The sequence below is a fragment of the Rhea pennata genome, chromosome 5 (genome assembly GCF_028389875.1).
Source record: "Rhea pennata isolate bPtePen1 chromosome 5, bPtePen1.pri, whole genome shotgun sequence".
Lineage (NCBI taxonomy): Eukaryota > Metazoa > Chordata > Aves > Rheiformes > Rheidae > Rhea > Rhea pennata.
The window spans coordinates 23,976,741-23,989,773 of record NC_084667.1 but is presented as its reverse complement, the minus strand read 5'-3'; positions in this window follow the sequence as shown (position 1 = coordinate 23,989,773).

Below are 13,033 nucleotides of genomic sequence, written 5' to 3'. Positions count from 1 at the left end.
TGTAATGGTGAAACAAGGGTGATAATACATACTATAAATACATCTAATTTTTTTTCTTTCAGCCATGGCAGCAGAAAACCTGATTAACTCCATTTCCTCCACTCTGAACTGACCAAAATTGAGCAGCTTAGGGTCAGCTGCCCTGTCATAACAGAGGATGTGATGCATGCCCTGTATCACATCTTCATCTCTGCACATATAGATTCTTCCAAACAAGAATCATGACACCTTCCTCAGAAAATGCGGAAGCTTCTGGGAAGTCTATTTGGAATATATTTAATGGAAAAGGACATCCTACCAAATGCTGGACTGTATTAATTAAAACTTTTTGCTCTTTCACAGAAATTCCCCCCAAATCTTGACATGCTTGTGAACAATTGTATGAAAAAGAGAAATCTGGAAGTTTAGTGACATGCAAGAAATACATTAAATAAATATTCCTTCACTGTCTTTTTGAGTGTGCTCTCATGGGCTTCCATCAAGAGTTTCAGCTTGCAGCTTGTACTAAGGGTAAATAACAATTCTCCAAAAATCAAGGTGTTTAAGTAGACTGAGATATTACTATGATGTGATTCTGTTTTGAATTTTTGGGGCACCTGGGCTGGCACAGATCTAGTATTCACACACTTGAGAAAACTCTCTGTGAATTTGATCCATGACAGCTGGTGAGGAGGAAAATTCAGAGCAACAGCCAGAGCCTCCATGAGATTCTTCTGCAGTGAGCGGGAGCTGGTGCTGGGATGGCACAAACCCCGCAGCCACCGACGAAGCTGTCCTGTACAAAAGAGAGCAACTTACCCAGGTTCTCCTCAGGAGCTAGTTCTCGATTCTCAGGAGCTGGACCCTGTATAACTGGCTGATGGAGAAACCAGATTTTAAAAGCTGTTTCTCACATTCCTGCATTTCTAAACCCACTTGAAGCCTCAATATCTTCCTGCAGTGATCTGCTGGTTAGTGGTCCCTACAGTAATTCAGTTCTCTACTTTCTGCAGCACTGCAGCGAAAATGCAATCAGAGCATATGCAGACATGGCCAAATGCACTGTCTCACTTCTGATGGCAAGCATGGTGCTTAGCACTGATCAGCAACACAAATAGTTATCTAGGCTTCTTGGTGGGCTTTCTGGCATCTGCTGAACTCCTACAGGTTTTCAGATTTCCTGAAAAGCTACAGATATGCATTTTTTTTTCTGTTTAATCCCAAATACAGACAGTACTACTGACTAAACACAGATGAGCCCTTTAGTTCTAATACAATTAATAACAGGTTCAAACAACACTGCAGCATACCACAGGTTCCCAGCATCTCTTTGGACATGTCATTCCCTTGTATCCTAGAGATCCTCTCTACCAAACAGGGTGAGGTTGCAGAATGAGGGAAACACAGACGATGTCCCTGGTGGGCAGGGACAAACTCTTTTCAGTTGCCCCGTGTGACAGGAGAAGAGGCAATGGGCAGAAACTGAAGCACAGGAAGTTCTGCCTGACCGTGAGGGGGAATTTCTTCACTGTGAGAGTGACAGAGCACTGGCACAGGTTGCCCAGAGAGGTTGTGGAGTCTCCTTCTCTGGAGATCTTCAAGATCCGCCTGGATGCAACCCTGTCTAACATGCTCTAAGTGACCCTGCTGAGTAGGGAAGTTGGACTAGATGATCTTCAGAAGTCCCTTCCAACCCTACTGATTCTATGATCATCATACATTAATGATTCCTGTGCTGTGCATTTTTGCTTTGAAAGATTTTCACGAGAAGGCATTGCAAAATGTTTTCAACATTAGAATCAAAACAGATGGCAGAAAAAAAAATTGAGAAAAACAAAGCCTGGCTAGAGCCTTAATGAAGATAAGGTAGTACTTGGATCTGGCAATAGCTGTCTGCATTTATAGCTGGAACCAGATCAGAACTGAGATATCTGTTCTCAAGTCAGCTATTTGGCTTAGACTTACCTACAGTAAAGGTTGCTTTGCTGGATTCACTTTGGTGCAAAAAAGCTTTTTGTACTTTTTAACTCAAGCAATGGGGTTTGTCATACTAAGGGCAGACATTTGCCCTCTCTTCTCTCGTTTCTCCCTTGCCTGTTGGCCTCTCTTGCTTGAGAGAATGGAGGAGCCCACAAGTCTTTCAGGCTGCAATCCAAGATGGTCAGACCATTCTGCTTTTAGCCCCTACTCTTATTTTAACTACATTAGACACCTCCCAGTTTTAAATGCATTGAGTAAGCAGGTGCTCCAGCGATCAGAGAAATGTAGTCATATCTCTGCTAGGTAATGTCAGATAGAGTGAGAGCCATTTTATTTGTGTGTCCACAGAAATGAGGGACAAAATACTTACACAGTCTTCTATTTTTTTTTCCTTTTTGAAGAGAAGAAAAATCAAAGGTGTGTCTTTGACCTTCAAAATATGATGGGAATTCCCCTGCAGACTTCAGCTCAGAGGGATTAGGAAACAATTGTGTAGATCAATCTGAGACAGTTTAGAGGTTAGAAAACAGTAGCAGCGATCAATTAGGTGCTATAAAAATGATTGCCCTTTTAAAATGCCATTCATTTGTTAATTAGCAAGGCCCATAAAACCTCTACAAGGCAAAATAAAAGTGCCTGTTTCTCTTAGAAGTCTAGATGGTCGACTTACCTGTAGAAGCCTACACATTAGACTAAACTAGGATCTAAACTTATCTGAAAGCAATACCACCTGAGGACCTCAATTTATTCTGAGCTGGGAGCCAAAACCTGTATATGTTTGATACTCTTTCTCAGTTGGTCCCCTTTGACAATTTTTTCACCTTCCAGTTTGAATACTGTGGGAATATTAGGCAGGTTGTTTTGAGGACATGCACAGTTCTCAGCTGCTAGGTTTCTCTGTTTAACAAATTTATCTGTGTCCTTGGGAAACACATTTAAACATTTTTAAAGTGGAGCCGATTTAACTTTCCTGCCCCTAGGAGCCTAGAAGGGCTTCATTCATGGAAATGGTGCCTTATCTAAGTCTGAATAAAGTTATAACTCTCCTAATGCCTTGTAGAATCTGTAGCTTGTAAGCTTGAGGTCTCCCCTTTGTTTAAGGTTAGTACCCTAACGGTGGGGCTATAAAACAATCCTCCCTCACCTCTGGCTCAGAGAATTGTTACAGCTTAATGAATTAGTCCATGCAGAGTGAAATCCCCTCAGTCAGACTGGCTAAAAGAACAGGGCTGTAGGGTGCTGCAGCCTGGCTGTCTCCTAAGCAATAACCGATGTGGGGTGCTTAGGCAGAATCTGAATGTCAAATCCTGCATCTGGGATGAATGCTCTAGTCCCAGGACTATAGGATGGAAAGGGAGTTTGTCCTCTGGCAGCCTGCTCCAGCAGAGCAGTTCTGAAGGAATCGATGGGGTTGGGTGCCTCCAGCACCATGGGGGAGGAAGGGTGACACTATGGGTCCTGGTGAGGCTAAGGGGTGTGCTTGGAATCTGACATCTTAGGTTGTCGGAAAATAAAACAAGAAAAAATTAAGATTTCAGACATCTTTTGAGTCTGAGTTCTCTTATTTTTGGCATAGGCTGCTAGTATGACAATGTGAGTATTATGCATTTTTATGGTAGTCATTCTGTGAAATTTCTGGGTGCAAGTGATGATCGATGACTTTTTTTTTTTTCCCTAGTCAGGCAAGTACAGGCTGTGCACGATCTACCTTGATACAAAGCATAGCCCAGTGCAGATCGATACCTCTTATCTCAAATCTAGCAAGCCAGAACAGAGCAGAAGGAAGGTCAGTAACTGTATCCTGGGAAGTGGAAACCCTGCAGAAAGCACCCAGCCAATTCTGAGAGCTGGTAAAAAGAAATTCCTCTCTGGAATCTCCCAGGTCATAGCTTTGAAGTCAATCACAACCGATGCCATACCCTTGCTGCTGTCTATCTTTACAGTGTAGTGGTTACTCATGCAGCTGTGGTGGTTGAAGTCCAGCTGCCTCATTTGCCTTGGGGATAACCTTCTATAGCAGCAAATCCCACAGCCAGCCCTGCTGTAAAGAAACATTGTCTTTTAGGGATGAATATATATTCCAAATATACCTCTTCAAACACTTAATATCCTGCACATAAAGCATCAAGGAAACTGAAACTTTCTTTCCCCTACATGTTTTCAGTCTACTTTTGCATGACTCTTCACTGAAGAAATAGGGTCTTCTTGCAAGGCTCAAGCCCTAACCTGCTATTATTGCCCCCAAGCGCAGTGGTCCAAACCAGGGCCACCTTCCTTCCCTGTTGAGGAAGATCCCTCCCCCCATTCTAAGGACCAATAACACAGGGAGAGAGGAAGCACAAAGGAGGAAAAAGCAAGACAAAAAGAAGTTCAAGCTTCTGGCTGCAACATCAGGAGCCAGGTAAAGGGAAGGAAACAGTACATGAGACAGTCACATCTGCTCTGTATCTGAGTCAGGCAAAGCAGGCTGTAGCCCCTGCTTGGTGGGGTTTCCACAGCACCTCATGGATAAGTGAGACATGGAGGTAGCTGGTTTTCCCATCTTTTAATGCTTCCTGATGACCTGTCCAGGGCCAGGCCTAAGGGCAGACTGGTATGGCCTTACTGAGGGCACAGTGCGTGGCAGTGGGCTCCCATTCTGGCAGGAGCTCTGCAAGGTGAGCACCAGGCATGATCTCGGGGTGTGGGGCTGCAGGTCAGAGCAGCCGATGGGGAGGGCACCAACCTATCTGTCAAACTGAACAAGTGAATGATGGGATGCATAGCCAGCCCCCAACTCCCCTGTGCAGCTTGAGGGGGGCAAAGAGAGGGCCAGGAACACAGCTGCTGGTTCTCCACTGATGTGGTTTGAGGTCTGCCTCCTCCTCACACCACTGTGCTGTCTGGGGAAGTCAGCTTTCTGTCTCGTGCCTGCAGTGAAGCAAAAAGCCAAGCTTTTGCTGAAACAGGTGAAACATGAGATCTGGCCCTTAGCTAGCACTCTAAAAATGTTTGCTTCTATTAACAGTCCTAACTAGGATCTATTCAAAATGCAAGGGATATCTAATCCAAAGGGATCAATGACGTTTGCTAATGCGTTTGCGTTGGAGTCAGATCCCTCACCGTCTGTGACTGCTTCATCTGTTAGCTCACGAGTGTTCAGACCCATGTTGCAACCTGCAAGAGCTAAATCAGCCAGCATGGATGTGACCGACCGCACACAGTGCTCATAAACATCCTCCTTGCTCCCCCCAAACCGTGAGAAGCAGCTGGAAAAGCTGTAACAAGACTCCCAGCTGCACCATCACTCACTCAGCCTTGGGTTTAAACAGAAGGTCAATACAGTTCTCAAGTGAGAAACTTTAGATTAATATATAAACAAATGGGTGAGAACTGGTGCCAAATTTGGAGGGATTAAGGGATTCAGTGAAAGATGAAACTTCAAAAAGTGTTTGAGCCTGTTTCTTAATCCTTGAATCTCAGAGGCACGGAAAAGTAACCTCTTTATTGCAACACACCTGTGCATGCCTTTGCCACTGTCTGCAAAGGCAGCGCACATATATTTTAGTTACCGGAAAGGTGGGCATCTCTCGACCACACAGCTGTACGCAGTTCCAGATAACTAAATATCCTTCTTTCCTCTGTGTTGATGTGTGAGAAGCACAAATTGTCCTGCCTCTGTTATGCTTTTCTCTGGATACTAATCCAGCTTTTGAGATGTTTGTGACCTGAGGCGCAGGAATCAGAGAAAGGAAATACACGTGACATCCTTAGCTGGAAAACCTGAAGAAGAGAATGGTTATATCACACAACACCCTGCTGTCTTGGAGACATAGACATGAGTGGAACTCATCAGGTAACCAGAGGAATAGCTACAAAAAATTTGTCACCTTCAGTGGTGCAAAAATAGAAGAGCAAATTGTTCAGCAATTCTGACTGAAATTTTTCTGGAGCATATGGGCAGGAAAAGAGTAATGATACTCTGAGTTCCTTCGGGCCAAGGAAAGAACAGCTCAAAGTACAGCCAGGGACCAAGAAAGTGCCTAGAAACACTGTTTTGCCTTACCATGTATATCATTAGAGAAATTAAGCCATTTAACCTTTTTGCTTCTGTTTAGTCACTTGAAAATAGGGATAGTGGTATGTCCGACCATACAGAAGCGCAATGTGTGTCCATCAGTATTTGGAAGGATCACTGACATCTGTTTTAGTGTTTTAGTATGTTGAATTCCTCCTTCAAATGACCTTGCAAGATGTCAGCCCAGCAGCCAAATGAAACCAACCCTTAACTAAGTGGTTTCCAGAAAGAAATAAAAACTTCTGCATCTGCTGTTTCTCAAGCATTTTGGGCAGAAAAGAAAGCTTAATGCTGCCAGTGCTCTTGGCTCGAACAATGCTTTTGGCTGTTCAGGAACGAAGCATGAAGGATTAACAAATAAATGGCACATTGTTGCTCATGAAGAACAATCTTTAACCCTTCACACCTCCCAGAAGAATAAACATGCATGACTTGAACAGTGAGGTGGCACTGGGAGGCAGGGAGTGGAGGAGACCATTTGAGTTTTCTTCATTACAGGTCCATGTTTACCTTTGAATTTAGGATCCCAGGGATCTTGACAGAAAAATTGAAAATGTTAGGGTGGATGAGTGATGGAGGAAGGACTGCAGGAGTGGGCCTGTTGCAAAGTTTTGTGCGTGTGACAGGAAATGAGTTAGAGGAAGTATTAACATGTGCTGCATTTACATGCTCTGATTTACCATGGGGAGATGGGAAAGTGGCTTTATGGCCAGATCACTGCAAGCAGGAAAACCTCCTTGAAAGACTATCACTGTAGTGCTGCTCAGGATTTTGTAAAAGCAGCAATGGAGCCAGTTCTTTCCGTAGCTCAGGGGTTTGGCAGTATGTTTTGACCTTAAGCAAATACATGTTTTAAAAAATGATCTTTCTATTTCATTAAGATTTTTCTGTTGTTCTTTGAGAAAAACATTAGATTATCTTTTTCTTAAAATACCCTGTGCTCACTGGAGGATCAGCCATGCTCATTCATTTGTTCTTCATCCTACAGCAATGCAACATATTCTACCAATTTTTCCTCATAAAACTGTTTCAAAGAGGTTTTTATTGTTTAATAATTGATCAACATCTTTTTTCTCTTTCTGTAGTTTCTTTTCTGTCAAAATGTCTTGCAGCTTTAAAATAATATATTTAAGGCATCGGTTTCCTTAGACATATGTAGCTGCTCTGTGAAGTGTGATAAATATTTTGTAGCACACATAACTCTATACAGGATAAGGGTGAGAAGTGAAGATTGATGATCACAGGGTTTTAGTACAGAGGAGGTTCTCAGCTAATCTGTTTATTCCAGTATTTCCCAACTGATGAAGTATTCCTCACTAAAAAGGCATAGGATCATTAGGATGAAGCCAAAGGGAGGTATTTTGCAAGGGATTAGGGTCTGTGGAGAAGCACAAGTGTAGAAGCGTAAGAGCTTGGAAACAAGTAGACAGAGGAATAAACGATAGGAGACATAGCAAGACTCACCTAAAAATACTGGGAATCACTGATTCAATCCATTCTGCTCTGAGGCTGAATCAACATCTACTTAACGCCTGACAAATTTCTGTCCAAACTGTTCTTAAAAACAGCCAGTGGAGACGGTCCCTCAGCTTCCTTATATAGTCCATAACCATACTATTTCAGAAAGCATGGATTTAGACTGGAAAGTGGCCAGACTACCAGGAACACCATCACTCTTGTAAAAAGTGTAATTCAAACTTTAACTGCTGTAAATGACACACATTTTTCATTCACATAAAATATGAGAGCAGCACAACATCCTCTGCTGTCAAGCCCTAGCACTGGGTCAGGGCCATTTCACTGGCTGGGTCAATGCCTGCCCACAGCAATCACACTTGTGGTGGTCTCATATCCAATTAGTTATTGAATTTGACCTGGCCTTGTTTAAGAGATCTGAACAGATCACAATGCAAGACTGTGACTACAGCTCTGCAAAAACATAATGGAAGACTAGGATAGGATAGACTGTCCTTGCTAATAGGAAAGTTAAATACCGTAATCTTAATGACTCTCGAGGATTAAGCTACAGCAATTTAAGGCTACATTTCTCCTGCATGAGAGCACTGAGTTGGAGGTTAAACATGCTTCAGCATATGCACATAAACTTCTCACACTTAACTGATTTACCTCAACTTTTCTGGATAGATAAATGGCAGTCAAACGTCGGCCAGGGAGCTGAACCAGGAGCTAACTAATTTCATGCGAGCCTCCGTAACCATTGCTTTATTACTCTTCTTGGGTGGACATCAGCTGGGAATACGACATGGTATACACCCCCTATTACCACTCATACTGCTTTTCTATTATGCCTGTTCAAAGAAGTCTGCCAGGCCAACTTTTAGTGCAGAAGCTTAGAAGGCATGTCCTTACTTCACATCCAAGTCCCATTTACAACATCGAAATACTGTTGGGTCTTAACATGCTCAGGTTGTACCAAGGCCAAGCCAGATAACAATTAGCTGTCACGCGTTGAGAACACTTGCTTGTCTTATCTCTGTACATTTCTGTGAGGGAGGAGCAGCAGGTGAGGTTCTCTGGGAGGACAGGCGCGAGGAGGAATGGGGAACTGCTCTTCTTCAAGCATGCTAAATACCTAGTCTATGTTCACCTTTCCTGCTGAGTTTACAATGTCTTTTTCAAAGCTTCAGTTTTTCTTTTGGGACGTCTCACAGTCTGCACTAGAACATTAGCCTTTCTATAGGTTAGATACAGCTCATGGGATGAGGATACAGTAGTTATCACACAGGGTTTTTGCAATGGCTGAAAAGGTAAGCTTTACAGCCACAAGGACCACTTGTCCATAGTAGGTCCATCCATTATAGTTCATATTATTCTTAGTGCTATTTCTTTTTTCATGTGAACCTGTGAACTTGGTCTTTTAGGGGGAGTCTCCAGCATATTATGGATTTTTAGTACGCCATTTGATTTTCAGACAGGAACAGTCTATTTATTCGTATATATGCTTCTTGTCTGGAAGAACTCTTCTGTGCTTAAGCTAACTGCAGTCCTTGTTCACCTAAGCACTTGATGAGGTAAATTTTAGAGCATGTTTTCCTTTAAGATAAATCACATCCTTTAAGATACAGGCATAATTAACTATCGAGGGTAGGTAGCATATAAACGATTCACCTATCATTGCAATATTGTTCCAGAAGTGAATACAATAGCCATCAATATGATCCATATGCTATAACTTTTAGAGGAGAATACATTGAAAAGCCTCAGCAGATATATATACATATATATATATATAGGTTCCTCTATTCTAGAAGAATAACAACATGATCAAAGAAGAAATTGTATGTCTCAAACCCACTTCAGGAAGAGGGCTTGCATGCAACTAGAAAGTAGTTAGCACTCCTCTAGACCATAAGATGGTTACTTACAAATCTCACAATTTTTGTAGTTTTAAACTGAAACTTAGTTGATCCCTAACTTCTGAAGCCTTTTTATGTGACTGTAGGGTGGAAAAGGGTGATCGCTTTTTTAAAATCTAGTTGCATGAAAACAACCAACCAAATTACAAGAAAAAAGAAGAAAGACTCTAGAAGAATACGTACATGTCTGGAATCCACAATGATGTGTCAGAGCAAGAAGAGTACATAAGTGTACCTCTCAGTCATTTTAACATTGAGTAACAGTTGCTGCTTCTCTTGTGGAATAGAAGCCAGAGCATCTTTTGCCAGCTGAGCTCATCTCCCGCCCGCAGGAAGCAGCAGCCTTGCAAAGGTCTCTGAGACCCTCAGATGCCTATACTGTTTTTTCTTTTTTGTCACTGCCTTGGTCCCTGGGCAAATAGTATGGGCTGCTTTGTGTCCGCAATGTCAGTCAGGTATTGATTTTACAGTGAAATATCTTCTCTCTTACATTTGTTTTCTTGCCAAAGGAACTAACTGGTCCACTCACAGTTGGTGCTTAGATAGAATAGATTCATCCAGAGTGAGCTGAATTCTTGTCACTGTTAGCCGTGGGTCCAGGCCTGAGATCAATAGTTCTCCTGGAAATGCATGTGGAATATGAAGTTACTGCTTGGTGGACATAGGGGAGGCTACGTAGGCAGTTTTAGGGGCCTTGTGTGCTGCCTTCCCAAGCAGGCAGGAGCTGTTAGCATGGAATGTAGCTCACGGGCTAAATCGCTTCTTTATAGCTCCTTATTTAGAGGCAAGATACAAGTCCCTAGGCAGAGATCAGGAGATTTTTTTCTAGATACTAGTCACTGCTTTTTCTGATAAGAACTCGCATGTAAGGGAGGTGAGGAATCTGCCGATAAAGCATTTTTTCCACCAGAAAATTCCCTCTTGTCAAAAATTGAAATATATTGTGGGAATATATTGATTTTGACAAAACATTACTGGAAATGGCATTCTTGGTCAAATCAGACAGTGAGGAACTCGACTTGACTTGTGTGGGCGAAGCTTAAAGCTACTTGACAATAGTAGGGTGGATACAGAGTCCTGTCCTGACCGGGACTAACACCTGATTTAGGAGACTACACCATCCATTGGACTGTAATTGGCATGTTCAATCAATTGAAAAGAGGCAGAGGTCTTGAATTTATAAAGAAGGTGTAGTGCAAGTGTAAAAGAAGCATTCCCAGAGCGAATCAGAGGGCAGTTTTTAAAAGAGTGCAGATGTCTGTTTTGAGAACTGTGAACACATTCACACACTCACATGCACATAAGCAAAACTGATGCTTCTTCCCTTGTGCAATTGCTAGCATTGCGTAAGCATTTCCCAGCATGGTAAACAGCAAAGGCGAGACAGTGAGATAGATAGCTTGGCCAAGCAGGTATTTATTTGACTCATGGTTGTTGATGCACTTTTGGTGACTATACTTACAAATAGATGCGATCTTTTATATCCAGTGCTGGATATCCTTACTATTTAACAGCAAATCCAATAGTGAGTAGCAGCAGTAGTCATTCTACCAAAGACAAGCATCATAAACTCTGTATTTGACTATCTATTTTCTGTGTGACATTCCATTATTCCTGAAAGAGGATTAATCCTCTCTCTGCAATGGCTATACAAGGGCTATATGATCCATTGCTATTATCTGTTCTCTCCTTGATACCTTGCACTTATTTCTTTAGCAAGGTGAAAAAAAAACCAAAATCGCTTGGAAGAAACTACTTTACACAAACTTGACAGTAGTCTCCCACTAAAGCACCTAATGTTGTACTTAACTCCTTAGATGCTCCATTAGTGCAAGACAACTGAATGCTATTAAAATCAGTGTGAGGAAAAGAACCTGTGACCCTCTCTGAGGAAACTACTTAAAGATTCAGCACAGTCTGCCTCTAATGTAATTCCCCAAGCTGCTGATTTTGGAGTCTCTTTGAGTTCAGGTGTCCCCTGGATCTTTTCTACTGTAGAAGCATGAAATGATATTTACTGACCCAATACCAAACCAGTATGTTGGTAGATGTTTTCTCATTTCCAAATGGTAGAATCTCTGGGATTGTCTTCAGACCTGAATGGTAACTCATCAGATGGTGTATTGAATTCTGCTGGATGTTGCACTTAATTCTTCCTAATTCTGAAGAATTATTGCATACCAAGTAGGCTCAGATACTTGGCATTTTTCTGTTCTGTTGTTGCTGCTGCTGCAGAAATACTGTACAGATGCTGGACTGAGATCCATTTGTTGCAAAACAGTCAGATGAGCTAACGCATATTTGGCTGCTTATCTTTTCATCCTGGTTTCCTAAGAAAGCCTGTGCTTGTGTAAATGCATATGCATCTTTCCTGTCTGCCGCCTCCTGTCTTTTGAACCTGTTAGACAATTTTAACAAAATTTGACAGAAGAGTGTCAAGCAGATGCTCAGTCAGCAAGCAGCTGAAATTTGGTGCTTTATCAAATGAAGACAGAGAACCCTTCCTCTGACTAGGAAGATGGAAAATACTAAAAACCATATGAAGACAGATTCTCATGGTTATGTTTCTGAGAGGAAACATTGAATGTGTATAAAATGGTATAGAATTGCAATAGGTTGAGTCCAGATCATTTGTATGCTTGGAATTAAAATAAAACCCTGTCTTTTTTTAAGGCTTACCTAGGTCTGATTATGCCTGGATATTTAAATCAAAATCATCTTTAAACTGCAAGTTTTCCCAGAGTCATGAACCCTTTTCTTTTGTGAGATACAGACAAAGTATGCCACGGAGCCAGATCTGTTCTTCTGTGAAGAGGATGCAGGTATTAGGAGTCTGCCGAGTGTGCCATGGGAGCGAGAGACTTCAGCGACTCCGTTCAGTCTTTGCAAGACAGCGACTGGGGAAAAAGATCAGGAGAATCAGCGCTTTAATTGCTGGCTTGTCCTCCACCAGATGGTGCTCTTTCCCTTATCCTGAAGCTGTTGTTTAATTCCAATCCATTAATACCTAGCCAGGTCTACTGCCCCTCTGTGCCTCTTTATTTGTTTCTTCCCACACCACAGCCAGAGGTTAAGTATTGCCCTAGGTGTCCGCTCTGGGTTAGCCTTACTATGCTGGGTCCCACCTGCAGCTGTGTGTGACGATGTTTGGAAAATCTCCAAAACCTTAGGCTTCATTGTGAAACCATGGTATTGCGACTGAATCTGATCACATCGTGTCAATACACCCCAGCGCTCTGTTGCCACTATATGTATTCACCATTACGGCACCGTCTGAGACGAGCGAACCAAGAAACAAGGTATCCTCCGTGTGTTTCCACGCACCAAACTGAATGTGGCTGTTAGAGGTCGTAACGTATTAATCACGGGATTAGGGCTGGCGATGGAATGCATTAACTCTTTGGAAATCACATATTGGTTTCTCCAGACTGGGTCTGTATCACAGTAAACAAGTGGATGATGTGCCAAATTCAAAGCAATGGCTGAGTCAAACAGGAAACACGTCTGATTTTCCACTGCCTGCTTCCTGTGATTTCCAGGGCGCCTCTCCTGTTCTCCTTGCCACTGAGCTACCTGTGCCGTCCGCTCCTGCCGAGGGCAGGCTTTGACCTCTCCTTGGCTGGAGCCAGGGTGCTTTGGC